General features: G+C 32.6%; 1 long non-coding RNA gene across 1 annotated transcript in view; it reads right to left on the bottom strand.

Moving 5' to 3' along the window:
* Positions 1-3,850: 3,850 nt before the first annotated feature.
* LOC145266324 (uncharacterized) overlaps positions 3,851-26,846 on the bottom strand; it is a 43,434-nt gene continuing 20,438 nt past the window's right edge. Inside the window, exons 2-4 of the long non-coding RNA XR_013864701.1 lie at positions 17,114-17,173; positions 9,504-9,616; positions 3,851-4,052 (exon numbers count right to left, since the gene is read on the bottom strand). This is a non-coding gene — a long non-coding RNA (uncharacterized LOC145266324). The remainder of the gene's footprint in view (positions 4,053-9,503; positions 9,617-17,113; positions 17,174-26,846) is intronic.

The following is a 26,846-nucleotide window of genomic DNA, read 5'->3' as shown; positions in this document are numbered from 1 at the left end:
AACAGACCAAATATCAAGGTCTCATGTATGATATGAAAAGAAACTGGAATCTTAGAGAGATATCAATCATACCAGTTATTATAGGTGCCACAGGACTTATGAAGAAGAACCTGAAGTCCTACCTAACTAATATTCCTGGTGAACCAAGTGCAAAAGAGATCCAGACAATTGCACTTAAGGGAACAGTGAGGATACTAAAAAGAGCTCTCGGCTGGTTTCAATAAAAGGCAGGGTAATGCTGGCAGCTGGTTTGGCTGCCCCATACCCAGCATTAGAATCTTCAAAGGAAGGAAATGAAAAGAAGAAAGAAAAAAAAAAGAAAAATCCAATAATATATCTCTACAAGAAGTCCTACCTAACTAATATTCCCGGTGAACCAAGTGCAAAAGAGATTCAGACAACTGCAGTTAAGGGAACAACAAGGATACTAAAAAAAGCTCTCGGTTGGTTTCAATAAAAAGCCGGACAATGTTGGCAACTGGTTTGGCTGCCCCATGCCCAGCATTACAATCTTCAAAGGAAGGAAATGAAAAAAAGAAAAATAGTTCATATTTGTTTCATATCTCCCACCCCAAACACACAGTAATGAAAACAAAGCATTCAAGAAAAAAAAAAGTATCGTAAAATATTTTATTTCATAACGAGTACAGATAATACGTTTTGCTCAGAAAAATAGAATTACATTCTTTTTTTTTTTTTTTTTTCAAATAACAACAATAAAATTTTTTAAAAAAAAACACATCGTCAATTCTAACCATATTAAACCGAAAAATGTCCCATAGTTTACTCATAGTTAAAAATTTTGGGATCTAACTCACGGTTAAAACATTTGCGTCGAAAACGCGGGTAAACTATTTGTATTTAACCCATGGTTAAAGCATTTTGATTCAATAAATGGTCAAAGCATTCATATAAAACTCTTTAGTTAAAACATTTGCATTTAGCCCATCGCTAAATTTTTTGGTAAAAACATTTGCCTTTAACCCATGGTTAAAACATTTGCATTTAACTCGTGGTTAGAACATTTGCCTTTAACTCATGGTTAAAACACTTTCCTTTAACACATGGTTAAAACATTTGCTTTTAACCTGGGGTTAAATATTTGCATTTAACCCTTTCATTAAACCGTTTGCCTTTAACCCATGGTTAAAACACTTGCCTTTAACCTGTGGTTAAATATTTGCATTTAACCCTTTTGTTAAAACGTTTGCTTTTAATCCATGGTCAACACATTTGCATTTAACCCATGATAACACAATTTGCATTTAACCCATGGTTATAACATTTGCATTTAACCCATAGTTAAAACATTCGTGCTTCTCTCGTGGTCATAACCTTCAAATTTAACTCATTAACTATTAGACCTTTTTTCGGTTTTGTAAAAAAAATGCAATTCGAATCATTGAAGCTTTTATATCTTATCTTATATTCATATTCGTATAATATTTTATCTTATACAAATGTATATAGCTGTGCAATATATGTAGCTTCCTTGCTTTAAGTATATATTTATACTAGCACATAGCTCTGGTTATGGGTGTGTGTTTATCATTCAGAATCGAAAAATAAAAAGAATTTACAAAACTCTATCGATTATATATGTATTCTTGTCGTACACAGACTGTATATATATATGTATGTATGTGTGTGTATTATATATATATATATATATATATATATATATATATATATATATATATATTAGCATATATATATTAGAATATATATATATAAACATATATATATATTAGCATATATATATATATATATATATTAGCATATATATATATATATATATATCTTGTGCTTCCTTTTTAAAATTAAATATGTTTTTAACTCTTTTTCTAGATGTTTTTAACATGTTTTATTAATCATTTGTTCATATATTAGCATATATATATATATATTAGCATATATATATATTAGCATATATATATATATATTAGCGTATATATATATTAGCATATATATACATATATATATATATATTAGCATATATATATATATATTAGCATATATATATATTAGCATATATATATATATATTAGCATATATATATATATTAGCATATATATATATATTAGCATATATATGTATATATATATTAGCATATATATATTAGCATATATATATATATTAGCATATATATATTAGCATATATATATATATATATTAGCATATATATATATATTAGCATATATGTATATATTAGCATATATATATATATATATATATATTAGTATATATATATATATATGTATTAGCATATATATATATTAGCTTATATATATATATTAGCATATATATATATTAGCATATATATATATTAGCATATATATATACATATATATATATTAGCATATATATATATATATATTAGCATATATATATATTAGAATATATATATATATTAGCATATACTTGTTTATTGTTATATAAACATGCTCACATCCTGCTGCTACAAATAGCCACTTGTTTCAATCAAACAACAGATATCATCAGGCAGCGACTTTACTATTCAAAAGTTCAATGATTATTCATTGAACTTTTGAATAGTCAAATCGCTGCCTGATGATATCTGTTGTTTGATTGAAACAAGTGGCTATTTGTAGCAGCGGGATGGTAGCATGTTTATATAACAATAAACAAGTATTATCAGCTCTTTTTATTGAGCACTATCTAACAACCTCGTTGAATTCATTAGTCCATTACTTTTGAATATAAAAAACCCCGAGTATATTAGCATATATATATATTAGCATATATATATATTAGCATAGATATATATTAGCATATATATATATTAGCATATATATATATATATATTAGCATATATATATATATTAGCATATATATATATATATATATATATATATATATATTAGCATATATATATATATATATATATATATATTAGCATATGTCGAAAGCTCGGATGAAAAAAATCAAGAAATTATGCCTATTGGGAAAGGTACTGCGGCATCTACCATTCAAAAGCATTCGTAGGCGTCTTGATTACAAACAAAAATAGGTAACCGCTACGATGTGTCCGTTTTTATTTTAGTTTGTATGTTTTTAACAACGTTTGTTCACATTAATAATTGTTGCCAGTGCATGATATTGCAGAACCACAATATATAATTTCTTTAGCAAATTTGCCCATGTGGATACGCAATCTTTTCATGTTCAGCCTATTCAAAGGATTTCTTCTTTAATTATTACTTGCAGTTCCGCCCGGCTTTGCTCAGCCCCTATGTACTCTTCATAGCTTTATGTGAATATGTACGGTAATGCGTTTCTATATAATAGTCTTCCTTAACAACCATATTTAGACCCAAAATTGGCGGAGGAATTTGGTAGAGTTCTCAAAGGTCAAATCGTTGAACTTTGACCCCTTTAACAACAAAATTTCTGGTCGAAAACCGATTAAAAAAATTTTACCAAATCTCAATACCCATTATGCCAAATTTTGAGTCTGACATCTTCACTTTTATAGATATATAGATTATGAACTAGCAGGACCTGTCTCCCGGCGTTTTCCGGGGGAAATATAAATGAGTCACTCAGAGATGAGGTTTAGCATGTTAGCAAAGAAAAGTATGCAACATTCAAGTGGACCGATAATATTTTTACTGCAGCTCTCGTATTTAATTGTCGAACGCTGTTTTCCTTGGAAGTAAAAATGTTTTTGTAAACGTAACTATTCTGTATGCGTATGCGCAAACATGCTGTTTAGTGATTAGGATGTCGTCTAAGTATCCGAAAGACAACTTGGGCCTATATACGAGAAGAATACATTAATAGAAAGAAAAGTATTAATTTAATTTTAGCCATTTATTCAAATCGTGTGTGTGTGTGTGTGTGTGTGTGTGTGTGTGTGTGTGTGTGTGTGTGTGTGTGTGTGTGTGTGTGTGTGTGTGTGTGTGTGTGTGTGTGTGTGTGTAAAAAAATATAAGTATTTATAATGTTGACATAAACTGATTTTATTAAGAAAGAACCCGTGAAGCAAGTAGGACCACCAGTGGCACGGAAATGGAGGCAGCCGTCACGTACTGAAATGAGAAAAAAAAAATAACGACATTATTACCTTACTAGCAGGGCCCGTGGAAATTTCACGGGATAAGAAATATGTTCAATCAATAGATACAACGTGATTTAAACAAGTTTCCAAACTGTTTTTTTTTATTTACAAGCATTAAAATTTTTCGTAGACACTTGAAAATTAATTATGTTATTGCTATGCATCTTATGAGATGACTTACTGATTTAATGTTCAAATAGACAATTACAGCAAGAATCGGAATACACCCTACTAAAGCCTGATTCTCACAGCTGGTGAATTTCAAAAATACATTCTGGACTTGAGGACACTTTCAAAGAACGATATGCAATAAAAAAAATTCTGTTTTAAACTTGAAAAATATGCCACAGAAATGTATGGAATCCTTCAAACTGCTTTTGAAACATCTATGAATCGAGCATCAGTTTTGGAGTAGCATAAGAGATTCAAGGAAAGCAGAGTGTCTGTGAATTATGATAAGGCGTGTGGGAGGACTAAGAAAGTCAGAACATCAGAGTTGATTGGCCAAATAAAGAATTTCATCAATAATGACTGTCTTGTATTTATAGAGACAATAAGCGTGCAGTGAAAAATTTCCCCCACTCTATATCTGTGCCTAAATCAAAATGCGGATTCCATGAACAAAGCTTCTTTCTTAGAACTGCACGCCTGTGGAACTCTGTTCCGTCTGCCTGCTTCCCATCGGACTACAACTTGGATGTCTTCAAGTCCAATGTTAACAAATTCCTAATGAACCGCCCCCTTAAGTAAACACTTCATCAAATCTCCACACTAACGTAATGTACTTGCAATAACCCTTATCCCTGAGTGGCTTCCGGGCCTTGATAAGTGGTAATCACTGTGTAAAAAAAAAAAAAAAAGTTTGATGTCAGTGTGGGAACTGTACACACAATTATTCGTGAGGAACTGAAGATGTGGCAGATTTGCGTGAGGTTTGTCCCAAGGGTGCTCCTTTCTTGTCACAGACTATTTGACCAAAATGGGCATCGAGACAGTTCCTCACCCTCCCTATAAGTCCAGACCTTGCTCCCTGTGACTTTTGGTTATTCCCTAAGCTCAAGGAAAACCTTAGAGGCTGCCGTTATTGAGGAAATAAAAGAGGATGTGACGAAAACCATTGACACGCTTACGCAAGAGGACTTCTATGAGGTCTTCCAGAAATTGTTGGAACGGTACAACAAGTGCATTGCAGCCAGAGGAGATTACTTCGAAGGGGACTAGAATTTCATGTGTGTACTATCAATAAAAAATACTCATACGAAAAAGGTCTGGAAGCTTATTTTAGACACCTCGTATGTTTTGATAAAGATGATATTTTTATGGATAGTGCAAAAAATTAATTCTTTCTTTTTTTAGGGGGGGGGGACAAAAAACTAATAACACTCAGCAAATATAAGTTACCATGAAAATAAGGTCCATTATATTTTTTAACTAAATACTGACCCAAATCAGATAAATTAATAATTACTAATAAATACTCAGAAAGTAATATTGTGTTGCATAGTTCAATGCAAACAATAAAATCACATTGTAAGAGACAATCTTTAATTTTCTTTTTCAGTCCAGCACCTCTTGGCAGACAATGTTCTTTTGTTTTATTGTCCTGTTTCTTTCGAATGTTCCCTTTATTTACATTTTCACTTACTTTTTTCTTCGGTGAAGAACCGCTGAACTTCGAAATTACTAACGAGTTCTTTTCTCAAACCATTACAGCAATGCTTATATATTACTAGACTACCCGTAACCCGTTGGGTCAGTATGTTATATTAGCTATGGAATTCATGTATGAGCGTGACACTTGTGACGTAAAGAAAATAGTTGGTTTTTTTTTACATAACAGAAACATTTCTATAAAAGTATATTAAAATGAAAAAAGAATATAGATAGATTTCTATGAGCCGTTCTCTTTATTATAATTGATTATTATTTTTTTTTAATTACAGTTACTGAATTATAAGTGGTTGGCCATACTTATAGGTAAATGTGCACTGAACAGATACCATAATACTTATTATAGTTAAATTCAAATTTTGATATATCTGCTTTTTTTTTTTTACATCGTTCATTTCTGTATTACGTTTAAGTTATTTTAAACCCCACTTTTTCCATGTTAAATAATAATTTCGAAATAATAACGTTAATATTTCAGCGTCCCAATTGTTCTTTTGTTTTGTTTTGTTTTTTTCGCGTTTAAATTATTCAAATAAACAATTGTTAATACTGTCTGCTTTTTTTTTTTTAGATCGTTCATTTCTGTATTACGTTTAAGTTATTTTAAACCCCACTCTTCCCATGTTAAATAATAATTTCAAAATAATAGCGTTAATATTTCAGTGCGCAGATCATGTACGCATGCGCAACCGGATATCGTAAACCAGAAAGTGGGTTACATACATCGTTACAAGGTCATTTGAGTTTTATAATTATATAGATAGATTATTGTGATAATTAAAAACGAGGTTACATTAAAAGGGGGGGTCACTTATATATTCTTGTTCAGGATTGCCGGATTGGCCTTTTTGAAGATAAATTTCATGAATTTGGCTTTTTTTTTTAGCAGATCGGCCTTCAAAAATTGTATTTGGCCTTTTTCGAATCGTAACGTATAAACAATGAATATTATTTCGAGTATTATAATATTGTGGTGGAGGGGGGGGGGTCGCACGTCAGGTTCCAAAAAGCAATTTTATGAAAAGGTGTGTTCAAAAGGTCTGATGCTTAAGAGAGAGATAGAGAAGGGGGAAGAGAGAAGGGAAAAAGCGATAGAGAGAAGGAGAGACAGAGATAGTGAGAGAGAGAGAGAGCGAGAGATGTAGTAATATAGAGTGAGAGAGATAGAATGAAAAAGCGAGGGAGAGAGAGAGCGTGAGAGAGAGCGAGAAAGAGTGAGAGTGAGTGGAAAACAGGGTGAGAGACAGAGAGGGTGAGTGAGAGAGAGCGAGTGAGAGAGACTAAAACAACTTTCTATGAATCTTAATCCTGCCAACTACATGTTAAAATCTTCCTTAACTAGCGGTGGGGAAGCTTTGTCTGGGAGTAAAATACGCTTAAATATGATATTTCAATTTGTCCAGATTTTATATATATTATTATAGAGTTGTGATTGAAAAAGTAAAAAAAAAAACAACAAAAAAAAAGTATTTGGGTGCCATCGGCTAGAATCGAAACCGAAAGCAAAACTGTAGCATTCAAAGCTGGTGACGTTACCACTGAACCAACGTGACACGCACATATGAAAGGATTAAGAATTTAAAATAAACGTACAAAATGTATAACGATTGTTTTAATTTTGACGGAAATTTGTAACCCCTTAAAAACAATTTGAACAAGTAAAGCCCCATAAAAGAACGGTCCTTAAAAAATCCAATTATTAGAGACCCTAAGCGTCGCTCTTCCACTTTTAGCTTCGGAGGAGATAAGAGGTTGAAAATATGGAGACAGACAGACAAACATAGTGTGTTTTATAAATAAGATTAAGTCAACTTAGAGTGGCTGCAGCGTGTGTCAGAGCAGACATTGACAAATTACATCATCAACGCTCTGATCCCCATCTAGCATCAATTGGGATGGATGGCTCTCGTCTGGGAGAGGCCCCATGATTTGACAAGCTTCTGGGTTTGACCTTTACTCCTGATCTGAAATGGAACACGTACATCAAGTCTGTTGCCAAGGTCGCTGGAAAGATGGTGGGATCCTTCTACCGCTCCAGAAGATGTCTCACTACTGATGCAATTCTCTATCTATATAAAAGCCAAGTACGTCTAAGGATGGAATACTGCTGCCATATCTGGGCAGGAGCTGCTAAAAACAGCCTATCCTGCCTTGACAGAGTACAAAATAGACTTCGTGGCTTAGTGGGGGATGCCCTTTTCTCTACCCTGCAACCTCTCTCCCACAGAAGAGACGTTGCGAGCCTATCCTTGTTTTATCGTTATTTCCATGGCAGGTGCTCGTCTGAACTCCAATCTCTGGTCCCCCCTCGCCAAACTTTCACGAAAAACACCCGTCTAGCTGAATCCACTGTGAAAATTTCCCCCACTCTTTATCTGTGCCTAAATCAAAACGTGGATTCCATGAACAAAGCTTCTTTCTTAGAACTGCACGCCTGTGGAACTCTGTTCCGTCTGCCTGCTTCCCACCAGACTACAACTTGGATGTCTTCAAGCCCAACGTTAACAAATTCCTAATGAACCGCCCCCTTAAGTAAACACTTCATCAAATCTCCACACTAACGTAATGTACTTGCAATAATCCTTATCCCTGAGTGGCTTTCGGGCCTTGATAAGTGGTGACCACTCTGTAAAAAAAAAATGTGAAAATGCAAAAGTTCAACATTAAAAAAATAATAAAATATTTAAATATGTTTTTATTTCTAAATGTATTTACAATATTACTGATTGTATTTAATTACTTAACTAGAGTTCTTATTAGTCTACATAGGAATTTATTTTATTACGTTAACTGGTACGCATTATTATTACAAAGTTTAAATGTCCCCAGCGTTAGAAAATATTGCACACCCCTGGTTTCGACCATCTAAGAAATGTCCTTTTCCTGTTAAACGCGGTGTGTTCTTGGTCCTGTGCAATTCCAAGAGGTCCACACTCCCAAGTTTTTGCCTTCTTTCTTTTAACGGGAAATGCCGACAGGGTTGCCAAGAGATTATTTGCATGCCAGAGGGCGGGTTGGATAAAGAGAGAGGTCGCTGGCAGTTCAGTCCCACTTTCTGTAAAATCTACCCGCCATGGGAGAGAGATGAATACCGACTCGCCACGTACGGAGTATTGTCGTCACAGTTGGACTATTGCATCTGCTACTAGTCTTTCACTCCTGGACAGGGTTCAAAAAGAGTCATCAACCTAATAGGTCCCGAACTGTCAGCTAGGCTTCAGCCTCTGTCCCATCGACGAAATGCTGTATCCCTCTGCCTGTTTTACAAGTACTTTAATGGTAGATGCTCCAACGAACTACAAGCACCTGTACCCTCTCGACATGAATACCCGGACAAACCCGACAAGCAGCAAAATCCCACCCCTACACAGGTATGTCATCCACATACAGATGTCAGAAAGCCTCTATTAGCCCCCCCCCTAGAACTGATAGACTTTGGAATTCGCTTCCGGGTTCCTGCTTCTGCGACTGCACTGACATACAGAAGTTCAAATGCAATGTAGACAGATATCTTGCTGCTCAACTCCCTACATAGTATCCGTGCAATTTATGTCCCAGATAGTAGCTCCCTACATCAAAGTGGCACTGTGCCTTGTTTCGGGTGAAAATGCATTTTTTTTTTTTTAAGTTAAAAAAAAAAAAATAGTACGGTGAGGAAGAAATCTTCGCTCACTGGATTTCGAAAAAGTGAGGGGAGAGAGAGAGAGAGAGAGAGAGAGAGAGAGAGTGGGGGGGAGAATGTAACGATTACCCCAGTGCTAGTTGTGGTAGGCATTGTGGGTTCTGTCATATCCATCTCAGTGGTGAATGCATCGGGTTCTGTTGCGTCGGTTGCAGTCGAATCATCGGCGGCGTTGACTTTCACTGCGAGAGAAAAACGAGAAACAGAAAAACTTCCGCTCATTAGATTGATATCATCCGGAATTCAGTCGACAATAAACGTATTTATTTAAAACAAAAAAAATAATGATGCTTAATATTTAATGTCCTAATTTATACACACATACACACACAAACAAACACACACGAACACACACACACACACACACAAACACACACACACACACAACCACACGCACAAACACGAACGTATATTATATATGTGAACAGATGATTAATAAAACATGTTAAAAGACATCTTGAAAAAGAGTTAAAAACATATTTAATTTTAAGAAAAGGAAGCAAGGTGCTGACTAGACAGCTGTAGGTTCAATCCCTGGCTAGGGATAGGTGTTAGTCTTGCTACGCTAATGAGCTGTGATACAGTGAAACAGTACTGTATGTGGATGACATTATATATATATATATATATATATATATATATATATATATATATATATATATATATATATATATATATATATTGTAGAACATTTTCCCAATTGTTTAATACTAAAATCTATTCTCCAGTGGCAATGTACATACATCAAAAAGAAAAATTTAAGCCATGTAAATTGACTCTCAAATATCAAGCAACATGATTAACATTTCTGTAATCGAGCATTCATATATACTTGTAAAAACCAAAATAACATGGAAAAGGATTACATCATATTTGTATTTTTTTCGAATGTTACAGTTGTTTCGACATCAACTAGACAATTTTAAACTTTTATATTGTTTAAAAATTTTCGAGGTTGGCATCTTATCGGACTTATTGAAAGAAATACAAGTTTTATACGTATCTGGACATTTTTTTTTACATGGAGTTCACCACCTATCAAGGCCCAATAGCCACTCAGGGATAAGGGTTATTATGTGTACAGTAATCAAAGGGATAGTGTAGCAATAGTATTGGAGAATTGGTAAGGTGTCATTACTTAGGAGGGGCGGTTCATCAGGAATTTATTTGTGTTGGACTTGAAGACATCCAGGTTGAAGTCGGGAGGAAAACAGGCAAGGGAACAGCGTTCCACAGGCGTGCAGTTCTAAGAAAGAAGCTTTGTTAATGGAATCTACGTTTTGATTTAGGCACAGATAAGGAGTGGGGAAGATTATTGACGGTGGTTTCAGCTAGTCGGGTGTTTTTTGAAAATGTTTTCATCCTGTTATTAACGGTATCCTGCAGACCGTAATTTGAAACAGAAATACGAAAATAGGAGCCCCCCCCCAAAAAAAAAAAAAAAAAAATTTTCATAAACACCGGAAGAGGATTTATCAAAACCCGATGAGACGGGTTACACTGCGGGAACAATTATACAGTTTCAGTTTTCATCATTCTATGTGATGTTATTTTATGTTTTACAAGTGCTTTCTTTGATACGTCAGTCGTTTTCATTATTATTATCTGTTGTATCTTCTCAGTCACCCCTCTGATTCCAATTTCTCCCAGTCTTTTTTTTTTCAAAGCTTTTCAGTATTGTTCCTAGTGCTTCTACTATTAGTGGTGTTACCTTGACTTTCTTCATTTTCCAGATCCCTTTTGAGCTCTCTGGTCAGGTTCTCTGTCTCCTTGGTCTTTACTATGTGGTTTGCTGGGACAGCAAAATCAACAATCTGGCAGGACTTTTTCTTCTTGTTAACAATTATGACAGCCGGTCTTCTTGCTTGGATGGTTTTATCCGTTTGTATATCCGTGTCCTATAGGATTTTGTGACTATCATTTCCAAGAACTGCCGTCGATTTGTGCTTGTTCTATTTGTCTGATGGTTCAAGATTCAGGTGTCTGCATCATAGCCAATGTACTGCCTTTCCCATTTGATCGTGTCTATTTTTATATTCTTTTTGGGCTAGTTTGCTGCATTCGCTTATGTGGTTTAATGTTTTGTCTCTTTGCCTACAGAGTCTGCATTTGCTGTTGTGTGTGTGTGTGTGTGTGTGTGTGTGTGCGTGCGTGTGTGTGTGCGTGTGTGTGTGTGTGTGTGTGTGTGTGTGTGTGTGTGTGCGTGTGTGCGTACGTGAGTGTGTGTGCGTGCGTGTGTGTGTGTGTGTGCGTGTGTCTTATCGATCCTTGCTTTCATGTGGTTGTTTCTAATTGCATTATCTTGTGTCGCTGTTATTAGAGATTTAATTTCCCTGTTCAGGTGTCCTTTTTGTAGCCATGTCTAAATGTTTTTGTTCGTCTTATTCTTTATCATCCTTAGCAATTGTCTTTCCATTTCTCTTTTCTTTTCTTATCCTTCGTCTCATCTTTTTCTGTATTTATTTTTGTGTTTTTTTCTGTTTTTTTTTTTTTGTTGTTTTTTCAGTGTCTCTTGCTGCGGTAATTATTCTTCCGGTGTTGTGCATTATGTATTTTTCTTTCTTTGTTTTTGGTATTTAGACAATCTTCTATACAAACTAGTTTTAAATTCAGTTTAATAAATAATTTAATATAACCGGAAATTGGGAAAAAAAAGTCTGTTTTTGTTTGTTTAGTTTCGTATATGATAACATGTGTAATACATTATAATTATTGATGCTGTTTGGGTAAATATGGATATATTAATTAATAAATAATAAATTTAATAATTAATAAATAGAACATTTCTGGCAGAATATACCTAAATTAATGGAATTTGTTAGTACGTAAAAATAGGTTTTAGTGACTTTATTTCTAAATTCAAAATGGCGAAATGGAAACATATTATTAGGTATTTACAGCTTCTCTTCCAATTTTCGGATTTTTTATCATGTCAAAACGCACTTTATTTCTCTTTGATGGAGTGATTGTTGCTATTTCTTCTGATGAGTTAAGGGCAAAATAGATTTACTGATTGATATAATAATTACGTAATTGATTTTGTGCTACGAAACAGATACTGTCAAAAATTGTAAACTGAATTAAAGGAATAAGTTGTAAGATGGTCAACATCGTGAATTTTGGAATAGAGACGTTTGTTATTCATTCATTATATATATATATATATATATATATATATATATATATATATATATATATATATATTGAATAGTATACTGTACCTAATATTTAGTACCGACTAGTAAAGAGGCCCGATGTTTTCCGGGATTGATTGATGATTAATAAATATTTCACACTCCCATATTTTTATTGTCATCGAAATCCGATAAAATCGCTCATATGCCTCTCCGCAATGACTTAGTTCACAATAATTGTTTATAAATATTGCACTGTAGAGAACATAGTGTCCATTTTATAAAATTATTTTTATACATAATGGCTTGAATTAAAGTTTAAAATTCAAAGGTCAAGTATCATGCTTCAATTGTGCTCTAAACAGAAACATTTTGAACGCGCCCCTGTCATATCAGAGAAATTACTGTTGATTCTGTATGCCTGGTTTTTCGGCTTGTGTGATAATAAAACTTCTCAAATGCATTTGTGATGTTAGTCTGTATAAGGTGTTAACTTTGGTCAAAATTTGCTTGTTATTTGTTTTATCGGATTTTTTCGATTATTGATACTTATCGAAGACATTCCGGTACAAAACCTTACTAAGAACACTGTAAGATACATAAAGTAAATTTGTGTGAAGTTTCATAAAAAAGCCGTCTCAGCCGTTTTCAAATCCATGGAAAACGAACGCACAGACAAATTTACTTTCATACATTCGGTGAGATATAGAGGGGTGTGTGTGTGTGTGTGTGTGTGTGTGTGTGTGTGTGTGTGTGTGTGTGTGTGTGTGTGTGTGTGTGTATTAACAACATTGCTTGTGTTTGATTTTATCTTTTTTGTTTATTTTATTTTAAGTTTTCCTTTTCACTTTCTCCGGTTTTTCTTTCTTTTTTTTTCTTTTTTTTTCTTTTTTTTTTTTGTAGAAAAATCAAACAAACGTTAATATATTCTCCATATGGGTCACGAACGTTTTCGACTCCGGCTGGAATCATCTTCACGTGAGAGACAATTTACTGACAGCGAGAAATTTGGGTCATATGAAAGAACGGTTGTGTTCCAGCAAATATTTTTAAATATTGTTACTAGTTTGAAAGATGATATTGTCGATTCTATATTGGGGGGGTAGTGGGGGGTTCTACAGACGGTTTCAAGTAATTTTTAACCTTTTAAAAATTTGTTTCATGATGTAGTATTTTTGTGTTACTAATATTTGTCTTACATCGGAGAGGAAATACTTTTTTTATATAGATATTGATGAATTACACTGGAATATAAAATTATGCATGGTAGGACAGTGTGACAAAGTAGTGGTAGAATAACCAATGTTACCAATTTCATACAAAGCATTAAGAAATGATCTTCCCGATAATATTGTGTCCGAGATGAGTATATTTGCTGATGATACAATGCGCTGTAACATGCGTGAGAAAAGAACGGATGTGTACAAATCCAAGACAATGCTTGATTCCTTAGAAAATTACCTCCAGACCGTAGTGGAATGGAGCCGCAAATGGATGATAACATTTAATGCTAGTAAGACTAAGCTGCTCTCCTTTAACAATTACAAGAAGCCTCTCCAACCACCGATATCCGACAAATAACTCCCTTCCTGGGAATTCTTCCTTCAAACTCCTTGGTTTAACATTCACAGACTATATGAATTGAAACAAATACACTGAGGACATTACTGCTGCAAATAATGTGGGCTCCCTCTATCGTGCTAGAAAATTACTATCACTAGTCTTTCCCTCTTGGATAGAGTCCGAAGAAGGGTCTCCAATCTAATAGATCCCACTTTGTCAACTAGGCTCCAACCCCTGTCCCATCGCCGCAATGTTGCATCCCTGTGCCTTTTTCACAAGTATTTTAATAGAATGTGCTCTGATAAACTCGTTGCACTTGTGCCTCCTTGATGCACATATCCCCGACAACCCCGCTTAGCAACAAAAAACACCCGTTCACAGCTAAGGTCCCTAAATGTCAGAAAGTTTTCATTTTTAATAGCTTCTTCACTAGAACGACAAGACTTTGGAATTCCCTTCCTGCTACCTGCGTCCCTAACGGTAATGATACGCAGAAGTTTAAATGCAACGTAAATTAATATCTTAATCTTTCTTAGGCATCGTCCCAATAAGTTGCCGCTTACGTCCAAGTGGCAATATATTAATTAAAAAAAACAATAAGAAAAATTGAAAAATAAAAACGTTATACTTAAACAAGCCCTCTGTTTTCTTTAATAAAGTTCGTTTGAATATATAAAATGCACTTTGTGTATGTGTGCATGTGTTCTTGTGTGTGTGTGTGTGTGTGTGTGTGTGTGTGTGTGTGTGTGTGTGTGTGTGTGTGTGTGTGTGTGTGTGTGTGTGTGTGTGTGTGCGTGCGTGCGCGCGTGCGTGTAAGTTTCTTCCCTATGGTTTTTATACTTTACGTGTCTGGAAGTGTTCTGGAACAGGTTGGGTATGGGAAATCCTCCGATAAATACCGAAAATTCTAATTCCAAAAAATCCAAGTAAAAAAAGGAACAATCCGATTTTGATCAAAGTTAACACTCTTATACAACCTAACATCACTAATCCATTTGAGAAGTTTCATCACTGTACAAGCAGAAAGGCCAGCATATAAAATCAACAGTAGATTATTTGATAAAACAAAATGAATGTTTCTATTTTAAAAGCACAATTGAACCATGATACTTGATTTTGCAGTTTAAACTTTAATTCAAGCCATTATTTAAAAATTATGTAAAATCAACCGTAAGTTCTCTGTAGTTCAATAAAAACTGCAATATATTGTGGATTAAGTCACTGGGAGGAGGCACGTGAAACTTCCTGCCGGTGCTCCGTGGTGTCTCCCTGGCTAGAACAGGTAATCAATCGATTTGATTGAAAAAATGTACGATTTTATCGATTTCGATGATAATAAAAACATTAGAAATGTGGAATATTCAATCCCAGGCAACGTCGGGTCTCTCTGTTAGTATATATATATATTAGTCAATGGCCATCCCTCTTGAAAAAGCTCGCATAAATCGGGCGAAACGTTGAGTATTCAGGTCCTTCCACCTCCATTTTATTTCATATTAGATTGAGAATTTATTGTTTGAAACAAGGAATATATAGAGAAAAATTATGTTTGTTTTTTTCCTCAATCCATGAGTTTTTAATAATGGCGCATATCATCAGAGGAAATGATCTTTCCCCTGGATCACTACTCCTCCGACCTGGCAGTAATATCCCGGAAAATATTGAACTCATTCTGATAATGGACTGCCCAGGTTGTATGGAATCTTTTTTTTTTCTATGACTTTTATTCACCATTCAAATAACATTTTCAATATATGTGCTGCAAAGCAAAAAAACTTGTTTATTCACAGCTCAACATTTTGCTAATTGCATTTCATTTCCTCTGATGATAAGAGCCATTATTGAAAATCCATGGATTAAGGAAATAAACATAATTTTCCTCAATATATTCCTTGTTCCAAACAATAAGTTCTTAACTTAAAAATATTGTTTATATTTTGATTTACAGAATTACACTTTGATTATTAAACTTATATATATATATATATATATATATATATATATATATATATATATATATATATATATATATATATATATATATATATATAAACCCCCTTCTTTGGGTAGAGAAATGTCGTAAATAATCTCACCCGCTACTTAATTGGCTGAAAAACGCGAAGCTCGTTGTTTGTTTACAAACAGACGATTTGAGCACTATAAAAGTGGTGTCCATTTAAATAGACATTCCGACGAGTTATTTGCGGGCGTCGCCTTCATGGTCGAGTGGGAGAACTGCCGACTGTCAACACGACAGTCCTAGGTTTAATCCTTGGCTAGGAAGCGATGCTAGTCTTGCGGCTCTGATGAGTTGTGATACAACGAAACAGGACTGTATGTCGATGACTATATATATATATATATATATATATATATATATATATATATATATATATATATATATATATATAAGCAAACAGTTAATAAAACATGTTAAAAACACTTTGAAAAAGAGTAAAAAACATATTTAATCTGAAAAGGAAACACTTGATAAGTGGATAGTCCTTAATCCACGGAGTTTCGAAGAAATACTTTCCCTCTCATCAGAGGGTAGGAATTAGCAAAATGCGGGATCGGATTTTGCATACAAAAGTATTTGATGAAACAACAAGTAAGTCAAAGATCTTAACAAAAAGTGAAGCAGAGGGAATATGGTGAAGAAAAGGGTGATTACACGTAAATAGATAGTCTGGTGAAAGATAAAATGACGGTAAAATCGAAAAAATATAACTGCAAGAAAGTTAATTGAATTTCCATTTACACAAGTAAAATCCAATATATATATGTATATATATATATAATTCTATTTATTACTTTTGTTTTTTGTGGCACACAAATAGATAAACATATACACATGCCTATAGACAGACAGACACACACACACGCACACACACACACACACACACACATATATATATACATATATATATATATATATACCTACACAATAGAAAAGAATGAACAAAGGGGATATATATTTACCGAATGCGTACGCAATGAGGCAGAGTACGAGCAAAACAGAAAAGACCTTCATGTTGATTTCTGTGAAATAAAAAAAAAGATAAAACTGATGAAAAAGAAGTTTAATAAAGACCTGGTGCAACGGAATGATCCAAATGTATTCATTTATTAACAGTATGGCATATGGTAGGATCTGTTCATTTTTTTGTTCTTGTGTGTGTGTGTGTGTGTGTGTGTGTGTGTGTGTGTGTGTGTGTGTGTGTGTGTGTGTGTGTGTGTGTTTAATAATGGTTATAGTAAATATATATATATATATATATATATATATATATATATATATATATTTAAGTAAATTTTTGGTACAGCAAAATGGAAGGAGAAATTTCAGAGGAAACATAATTTAATTTAAATACCAAAAAACAAGAAATAGGCAGGTGAAATTAAAATTTATATATATATATATATATATATATATATATATATATAGCAATCAGTGAAGAGAGAAAATGAAAACTATATAGTGTCGTACAGACGGTCGGGTTTCAATCCTGGCTTGAGGTAGTTGGCTGTCTAGCCGCAGTGATGAGCTGTGAAACAGTACTGTATGTGGATGACTATATATATATATATATATATATATATATATATATATATATATATATATATATATATATATATATATATATATAAAGAGAGAGAGAGGGGGGGAGATTTATTCATTTATTTAATAAGGGTATACATAAACTGGGTGTTTTGGTAAAAATGATCTCTTTATACCATGGTATTTCGAAGTCTAATATGCTTCTCATCAGAAGAATGGATAAGCTTCTAGGTAACATAATGGAGGAAGTGGCGTCTAGCGATAGTTTCATTAGAAATAAATTATTGATGTCGTTTGGGGAGAAAGTATTTTTTTATAGTTTTAAAGGTTTTAAATAAACTTCCAATATTATATCTATGCATATAAAAATGTAAAGTTGGTTCGTTCTAAAGAAATAAAACCATGTTTATACGTTACCAATTTATTTGAAATTTTCAGACAACCAATTTTTAGAGTCGAGGTATGTTTTTATGTTATTAAAATAAATTTACCTAATTAAAATTAAAATATTAAATAAAATAAATATATTTATTTATCGGTTCTGCGAATCTGTTCTGTTGATAAAACTGAACTTCCGGTTCGATTCATTTCACAGCCACGATTTGACGAAAGGTATAATTTTCTGTTAACTCGATAAGTAAAAAAACAAAAACAAAAAAAAACATATTTCATTTGTTTATCTTCCAAATTTTTTAATTTACACATCTTTTCTTTATTATATAAGGCCAAAAAAAAAAAAATTTGTTGCTTGCTTTTGAGTTTTTTTGTTTTTTTTTTCTATATAAGATTACTCATGCAGAGAGTGATCCATGCTGAAATAATGTTATTATTTAAAAAGTCATTCTTAACATGGGGAGGTAAGGATGTTTTGTATCTATTCTGTACTTTAACCTTAAAATTGAATAAAAAAAAATCGTAAAACGTTATTTAAACGTGGAAATATGATTTAAAAAATAGCGCGGCTCTCTGCATTAGCACCATTTTTATTTATTGTTGTTGTTTCACGAATTTTCGGCCAACTATTCCTCTGGCCTTCATGAAAAGAAGTCCTTTTATAAATGTTCAGTAACTTTTTCTTTTTATTATTCTTAAAGAGTAAAACTTTTCTTATTCATGAAAGGAGTTAAGCCTACGTAAATAAATAAATGTTTGTACACGTGACAAATTATCAATAAATGGTTTAGTTACTTTTTTTAAAAAATGTAAAAGTGCGAAAGGCGACGTTACGTTGTACAAACATTACTCCCATGCTTTATTTCTATACTTATAGGTTTTTGGAATATGTATGTATATGTACGTATATATATGTATATATATGTATATATATATATGCATATATATGTATATATGTATATATATGTATATATGTATATATGTATATATATGTATGTATATATATGTATATATATGTATATATATGTATGTATATATATGTATATATATGTATGTATATATATGTATATATATATGTATATATATGTACATGTATATATATATGTATATATATGTACATGTATATATATGCATGTATATATATGTATGTGTGTATATATATGTATATGTATATATGTATATATGTATATACATATGTATATATGTATATGTGTATATGTATATATATGCATGTATATATATGCATATATATGCATATGTATATATGTATATGTATATATGTATGTATATATGTATATGTATGTATATATGTATATATTTATATATATATGTATATATATATTGACTTGTATATATATGCATATGTTTATATATGTATAGATATGTATATATATACGTATATATATGTATGTATATATATGTATATATATCTATATATGTATATATATATGCATATATATATGTATATATACATATATGTATATATATATCTATATATGTATATATGTATATATATGCATATATATATGTATATATACATATATGTATATAATGTATATATATAATGTATATATATATGCATATATATACAATATATATATATATATATATATATATATTATACTATTGGTATTTTCAGTAACTACTACAACAACACAATATGTCATTCCAAAAGAGTGCTCAATGCATGAAACAGAGCAATATATTGATTGTTGGAGATCTATTGGCTACACATTAGCAAACGTGTTTCAATGACCCCCTAGCATGGAAAATCAATACATCAGGCCAACTGATGAGGTGATTTTCCCTGCTAGGGGGTCATTGAAACACGTTTGCTAATGCGTAGCCAATAGCTCTCCAACAATCAATATAAATATATATATATAAATATATATATATATATATATATATATATATATATATATATATATATATATATATATATATATATATATATATATATATATATATTGACTTGGAACGTTGACTGGAAAACAACATTCCTTAGTCAATAGAAAAGCAGTCATCTTCCATCATGATAATATTCCTCATCATGCAGCACTACTGACCAAAAAATCTTTAAGAAGAATTTGTTTTGGAAATCTTGCCCCATCCTTCATATTCTCCTGGCCTAGCTCCCGCGGATTACCACTCATTTCGAGTATTACAAAGTCATTTAGATGGAGTTAGATTAATATCACGAGATTGAAAATGAGTTCGGTTTATATTTTACATAAAAACTTAAAGAATTTTTTAAGCGAGACATTTATAACATCTTCGATAGTTATAGAGAACAAAGATCGCTATTGACGTTTCTGAATCTTTGAGATGAGGTCATTCGTATTATTTGGATTCATTGATTTCAGAAGGAGTGCTACGACTTTATACACTTCTCTCACTTGCTCCCTTTCTCCCCAGACCTGAACCCGCAGGACTACTTCGTTTAGTCATACGTCGAGAACATCACCAACATGACCTCTCACAACATCAAAGTCAGGCTGATCACTGAGCATTCGCCGAGCATCCACCGACGCTTGTGGAAAAGGCATGCTCCCAGTTCCAAATCAGTATCGAGGCGATCATTGAGGTTGAATGCGGCTACATTGAATATATGTCATCTGTACTACATAATCAAGTTACCTAAATTGATTTTTTTTCAATAAAAGTTTTAAAATAAAGCTGTAGTTTTTTTCATTTTTCTTTGGGGCGACAATTTTATTGTATAAGGGAGAAGATCGGAGAAAATATGATGAAACATTTTATTGCTGGTTCGAATCTCAAGGGTTTCTTACTAACTGAAACCCACGTCATAATTTAAGGAGACTAGAAAGTGGATCTTCCATTTAATTTCGGCAGCTGCGTAACTTTCACTTCCTTTATTTTATCCTATATATATATATATATATATATATATATAGGAAATTTATTACTGTGAGTCCAGAATGAGTTTACAAATTGTTTCAACTAGAGGAAAATCCTCAAAGAGAGGAAAAATCCAACTAGCATCATCAGAATTCATAGATGGACTAAGTTATAAAGTCAAATAAAAATGGAAAGATCGTAGATAAAGGGGAGTTAGAAAAGAAGGGGGAGTGGTGGGGAGAGGACGTTGGAGTTTAAAGTAGTAGGAGTGTATTAAAAAAAGAGAGGGGTTTATAATTAAATATTAATTATGTGTAAATTCTTATATACGTGTTTTTTAACAGTTTAAACTTAAAAGACGCTACTTTTGTTGATAACGGCATAAGTAACAGTTAATTTAAAGGATCACCATGGCAACAGGTTGGAAAGTTAATGTTAGTGAAGGAACGGGTTGAAAATGGGGTTTAAAGTAATTTAGCCGGGCGGAGAGAGATTGAAAGATATTTATTGTTTATAAAATGGAAAGAAAAAGAAAAGGAAAATAAGTTAATGAATTATACTTTACAGGTTTATTTTAATAGTGTGATGATATATATAATTAATTATAATAAATAAATTAGCCGGGCAGGTAGAAATAATACGTTACAGGTTTATTTTAATAAAATAAAATAAAATAGGTGAAGGAGCGGGTTGAAAATGGGGTTTAAAGTAATTTAGCCGGGCGGAGAGAGATTGAAAGATATTTATTGTTTATAAAATGGAAAGAAAAAGAAAAGGAAAAATAAGTTAATGAATTATACTTTACAGGTTTATTTTAATAGTGTGATGATATATATAATTAAATATAATAAATAAATTAGCCGGGCAGGTAGAAATAATACGTTACAGGTTTATTTTAATAAAATAAAATAAAATAGGTGAAGGAACGGGTTGAAAATGGGGTTTAAAGTAATTTAGCCGGGCGGAGAGCGATTGAAAGATATTTATTGTTTATAAAATGGAAAGAAAAAGAAAAGGAAAAATAAGTTAATGAATTATACTTTACAGGTTTATTTTAATAGTGTGATGATATATATAATTAAATATAATAAATAAATTAGCCGGGCAGGTAGAAATAATACGTTACAGGTTTATTTTAATAAAATAAAATAAAATAGGTGAAGGAACGGGTTGAAAATGGGGTTTAAAGTAATTTAGCCGGGCGGGGAGAGATTGAAAGATATTTATTGTTTATAAAATGGAAAGAAAAAGAAAAGGAAAAATAAGTTAATGAATTATACTTTACAGGTTTATTTTGATAGTGTAATGATATATATAATTAAATATAATATATATATAAATAAATAGCCGGGCAGGTAGAAATTATACATTACAGGTTTATTTTAGTGAAATAAAATAAAATAGGTGAAGGCTTAAGTAAGTAACTTAAATAATAGAAAAAAAAAAAAAAAAAAAAACATTTTTAATAAGTAACACACAAATATAAGCACACGCATAAATATGTACAGCAAATGCACATACGTAAATGGGGGAAAAGCACATGCGTGATCACACATACATATATATATATATATACATATATATATACATATATATATATATATACATATACATATATACACAAACATACATATACAAACACATATATATATATGTACACATACACAGATACGTAAAAATACACGCATATATACACATATAAACATATATGCAAGTACACATACATCCAGATGCAAACACTTACACATACATATATATATACATATACATATACATACACATATATACATATAAATATAAATTAGCTGGGAGGGGGGGGAAATTGAAAAATATTTTATAAATAATTTTTAAATTTTCAGGCGTTGTAGTTGAAGGAAAGAGAGAAAGAGAAAAATATAAATTAATGAATTATAAGTTACAAGTTTATTTTACTAATATAGAAATAGGTAAGAATATCAGTAAGTTAATCAAATAATAAAATTCATAAAATTATTAGGGAGATATTTATAATAAGTGAATAAAACACATACACACAGAAAAACACACACACAAATATACATGTAGAAGATACGTAACCAAATACAAATATATAAAAAAAAAAAAAAAAAAAAAAAAAAAAAAAAAACACATACATATACACACATATAGAAGATACGCACAAACACAAATACATATATATACATACATATACACACACACATATATATACACACATATAAATACATACATACACACACATATACATACATATACAAACACACACACATACACACGCACACACACACATATATATATACATGTGCACATATATATACACATATATATATATATATATAAATTAGCTGGGCAGGGAGAAATTGAAAAAATTAATTTTTTGTTTTTAATTTATTATTTATAGTTTTTTGAATTGTCGGGCGTTAAGTTGGAAGAAAGAAATGAGAAATAGAAGGGTAAATAGGTGAATTATACGTTATAGGTTTATTTAATAAAGTAAAAAAACTAAGGATATAAGTAAGTTAATTAAATAATAAAAATTAATATAATTATTAATAAAATGTAGATAGTAAGTAGATAACAAAAACACACAAATACATACACATGAGTACACATGTAAAAAATACACACATAAATGGGGGAGAAGCATGTGCTTGAGTATATGTACAAACACAAATACGAAAAATATGTAAATAAGCTTCGTGTTAAAAAATATGATAATTATTATTGAAAGAATTAGTAAGAGGTAAATATAAGAGAAAAGCGTATTATATATGTTATATGTAGATGGTAAATTAAATAATTAATTAAAATAGAAGGTAAGTAAATGATTAGTTGTTAACAAGTAGATAATAGACCGAGAGGCAAGTCGAAGGATACCAATTGTGATAAGTACGTAATTGAAATAATAGAAATCGAGACCTGATTATGGAAATAGCCAATAAGAGACTATGGGGCGAGAACCTTTAAATAATGACATAAGGAGTGATTAAGGCAAAGGGGGGGGTTACAAAAATGAGTTTGGTAAAGAGAGATGTAGCTAAAATATGGTGGGATAAATAGGTGGGGGTTCTGTGGAGGAGTTCTTTTAAAATGAATGGGGGACTATATAGTTTAGGTTGTAAATAGGGTGTGTGTAATTCGTTAGTGTTAGATTTTAGGGGTGGGTTATAGTTATTATTAGAAGGGTGAGAAGTTGCTTAAGAGGTGGGATTTATAATGTTTACAATTAAGTGAGGTTTCAGTTTTTTTATTTAGAAGTTTATCTCTATCTCTAAAATTAGTAATCAGTAATTTTTCAGTTAAGCATAAATAACATGGGGAGTTTAGTGATTTACAGGTACTAGCTCTATTAAGAATTTCCCAGCTAATAATTGGGGTGAGGTTGTTTCGGGTAAGTAGTAGATAGTGGTTAGTTAATGAAGTACTATTTGGGTGGTTGGGGTTATTTAGGGAGCATTTATGCACTCTAAATCTGTCTTTGAACGTGGTGCTTGAAAGGCCAATGTAAAATTTTTTGTTTTGTGGGTCTTCAGCAGGGGCAATAGTTGCTTTGTAAACCACATTTGTTGAGAGACAATTTTGCTGGAGCGGGCATTGGGGTTTGTTAAGGCAGTTACAATTATTTTGACCATTGTATATATATATATATATACTAGCATGGGTGCCCGCCGTTGCCCAGGTATTTGGAGATGTATGCTGAGCAACACAAAAAAAGTGATCAATTTTTTATCCTTGACCCCTTAAAATTTATTGTTTTGGGCTCTAATTAAGTTATTAAGTTAGATCCATGTCCAAAGAATCTATATCTAAAATTTCAAGTGTTTAAACCCAAAAATGGCGGAGGAGTTTGGTAGAGTTCTCAAACGTCAAATCATCGAACTTTGACCCCTTAACAGCCAAATTTCTGGCCGAAAATGGATTGCAAATATTTTACCAAACCTCAGTACCCTGCATATCAAATTTCGAGTCTGTAGACTAAAAATTGACTGACTTATTGTGTAGGGAAATGTACACAGACAGACAGGCACACACACACACACACACACTTTCACTTTTATAGAGTGATGTTTCTGACAAAGGGGGAAGAATTGTACTTTTCTAGGTCAGAATGTATTCCGTCTAACACTTTTTCTTGGCACGTTTTTGACTTTTAAGTCGTATTTTTTTAGCTCATTACATTTTGTATTTATTTATTTTTTATTATTACATTTTCACCCCAAACAAGGCGCATTGCCACTTTGGTGCAAGGGGCTACTATCAGGGGCAGCAATTACTGGGGCACTATGTTGGGATTTGGGCAGCAAGATATCGGTTCACGTTGCACTTGAACTTCTGCATGTCAGTACAGTTAGGGAAGCAGGAACCTGGAATGGAATTCCAGAGTCTAGCGGTTCTGGGGAAGAAACTACTGGAGTAGAAAGATCTTTTACATCAAGGGATATCTACTGTGTGGGGGTGGGATTTAGCTGCCTGTCGGGTTTGTGTCTACGTCGTGGGGGCACAAGTGTCTGCAGTTCGTCAGAGCATTCACCATTAAAATACTTGTAGAACAGGCAGAGGGATACAACGTTTCGTCGATGGGACAGAGGCTGAAGCTTAGATGCCAGTTCAGGGCCTATCAGATTGGCGACTCTCTTTTTAACCTTGTCTAGCAGCGAGAGACTAGTAGCAGATGCACCGGCCCAAATGTGACAACAATGCTCCATACATGGGCGAATGGTGGCCTTATAGAGGTACAGGATACTTTCAGGTGTCAGTAGTTTTCTAGCAAGGTAGAGAGAGCCTACCTTTTTCGCAGCGGCCCAAGCAATGTTTTCAATATAATTGTTCCAACTCATGTTTCCTGTGAACGTTAGGCCAAGCAATTTGAAAGATGTACCCCTCAGACAGGGAGTCACTGGCCATTGCTATTGGTGGCAGAGACATCAAGCATAATGGTGCAATTGTGCTTTAAACAGAAACATTCATTTCGAACATAGCCCTGTAATATCAAAGCACCTACTGTTGATTTTATATATCGGGGCTCTCGGCTTGTGCGGCAATAAAACTTCTCGAACGCACTTGTGATGTTAGGCTATCTAAGGCGTTAACTTTGGTCAAAATCGCCTGTTACTTCTTTCATCAGATTATTTCGATTATCAATTATCGATTATCAATTATCGATTATCAATACTTATCGAAGCAATTCCGATAGAAACCCTATGTAAGAATACTGCTGGACACATAAAATACCTTCGTGTTAACTATCATAAAAATCGGTCCAGCCGTTTTCAAGTCCGTAGGGAACAAACTCACGCAAAGTTCCTTTTATATAATAGTAGGTAGATAGGTTATATATGGGAGAGAGGTGGATAGATGGAGGGATGGATAGATATTCTGGAGATTACAGCGGCCGAAACGTTAGAATAACAGCCCAATATTAGAATAGTACACCGAATAATGCAAAGAACAAAAAAAAAATAATCCTCAACTCAAACACTCCTCAACAGTATGTCAACGAAATATAACATTGCCTTTCAGTTAAAGCGTCGCATGTGTTCATTGTAGGAAGGTCACAGTTGTTGATAAGGCGTAAGCCGATATACGAGGAATGTAGCCAGCCTTTCAACCGGCAACTTTCATGTTTTCGGCTCAAGACGATTAATAGCTGAAATTAAGAAAAAGGAATCTTGTTATCATTCGTACGACATTCTAAATTCCGCGCTGTTCAATTATTTCCCAAGTACTCGACTGCTCTGCTCTCTAGATTTTAGTCTTTTTTATAAAATCTTTTTGGGGGCGAAGCCTCATTGATATGTAAATCAATGCATATTATAGGACATACACCGTCAGAACCCTTAAAGATCATCCAACATAAACCCGTGCCCAAATCCACTTCAAATAACGCTAGACTTTAATAGA

This window comes from Euprymna scolopes, chromosome 41 (assembly GCF_053919585.1).
Source record: "Euprymna scolopes isolate OS-2025 chromosome 41, ASM5391958v1, whole genome shotgun sequence".
Classification (NCBI taxonomy): domain Eukaryota; kingdom Metazoa; phylum Mollusca; class Cephalopoda; order Sepiida; family Sepiolidae; genus Euprymna; species Euprymna scolopes.
The sequence above is the reverse complement of the archived record's forward strand: the minus strand, read 5'-3'. Positions and strand labels throughout refer to the sequence as shown.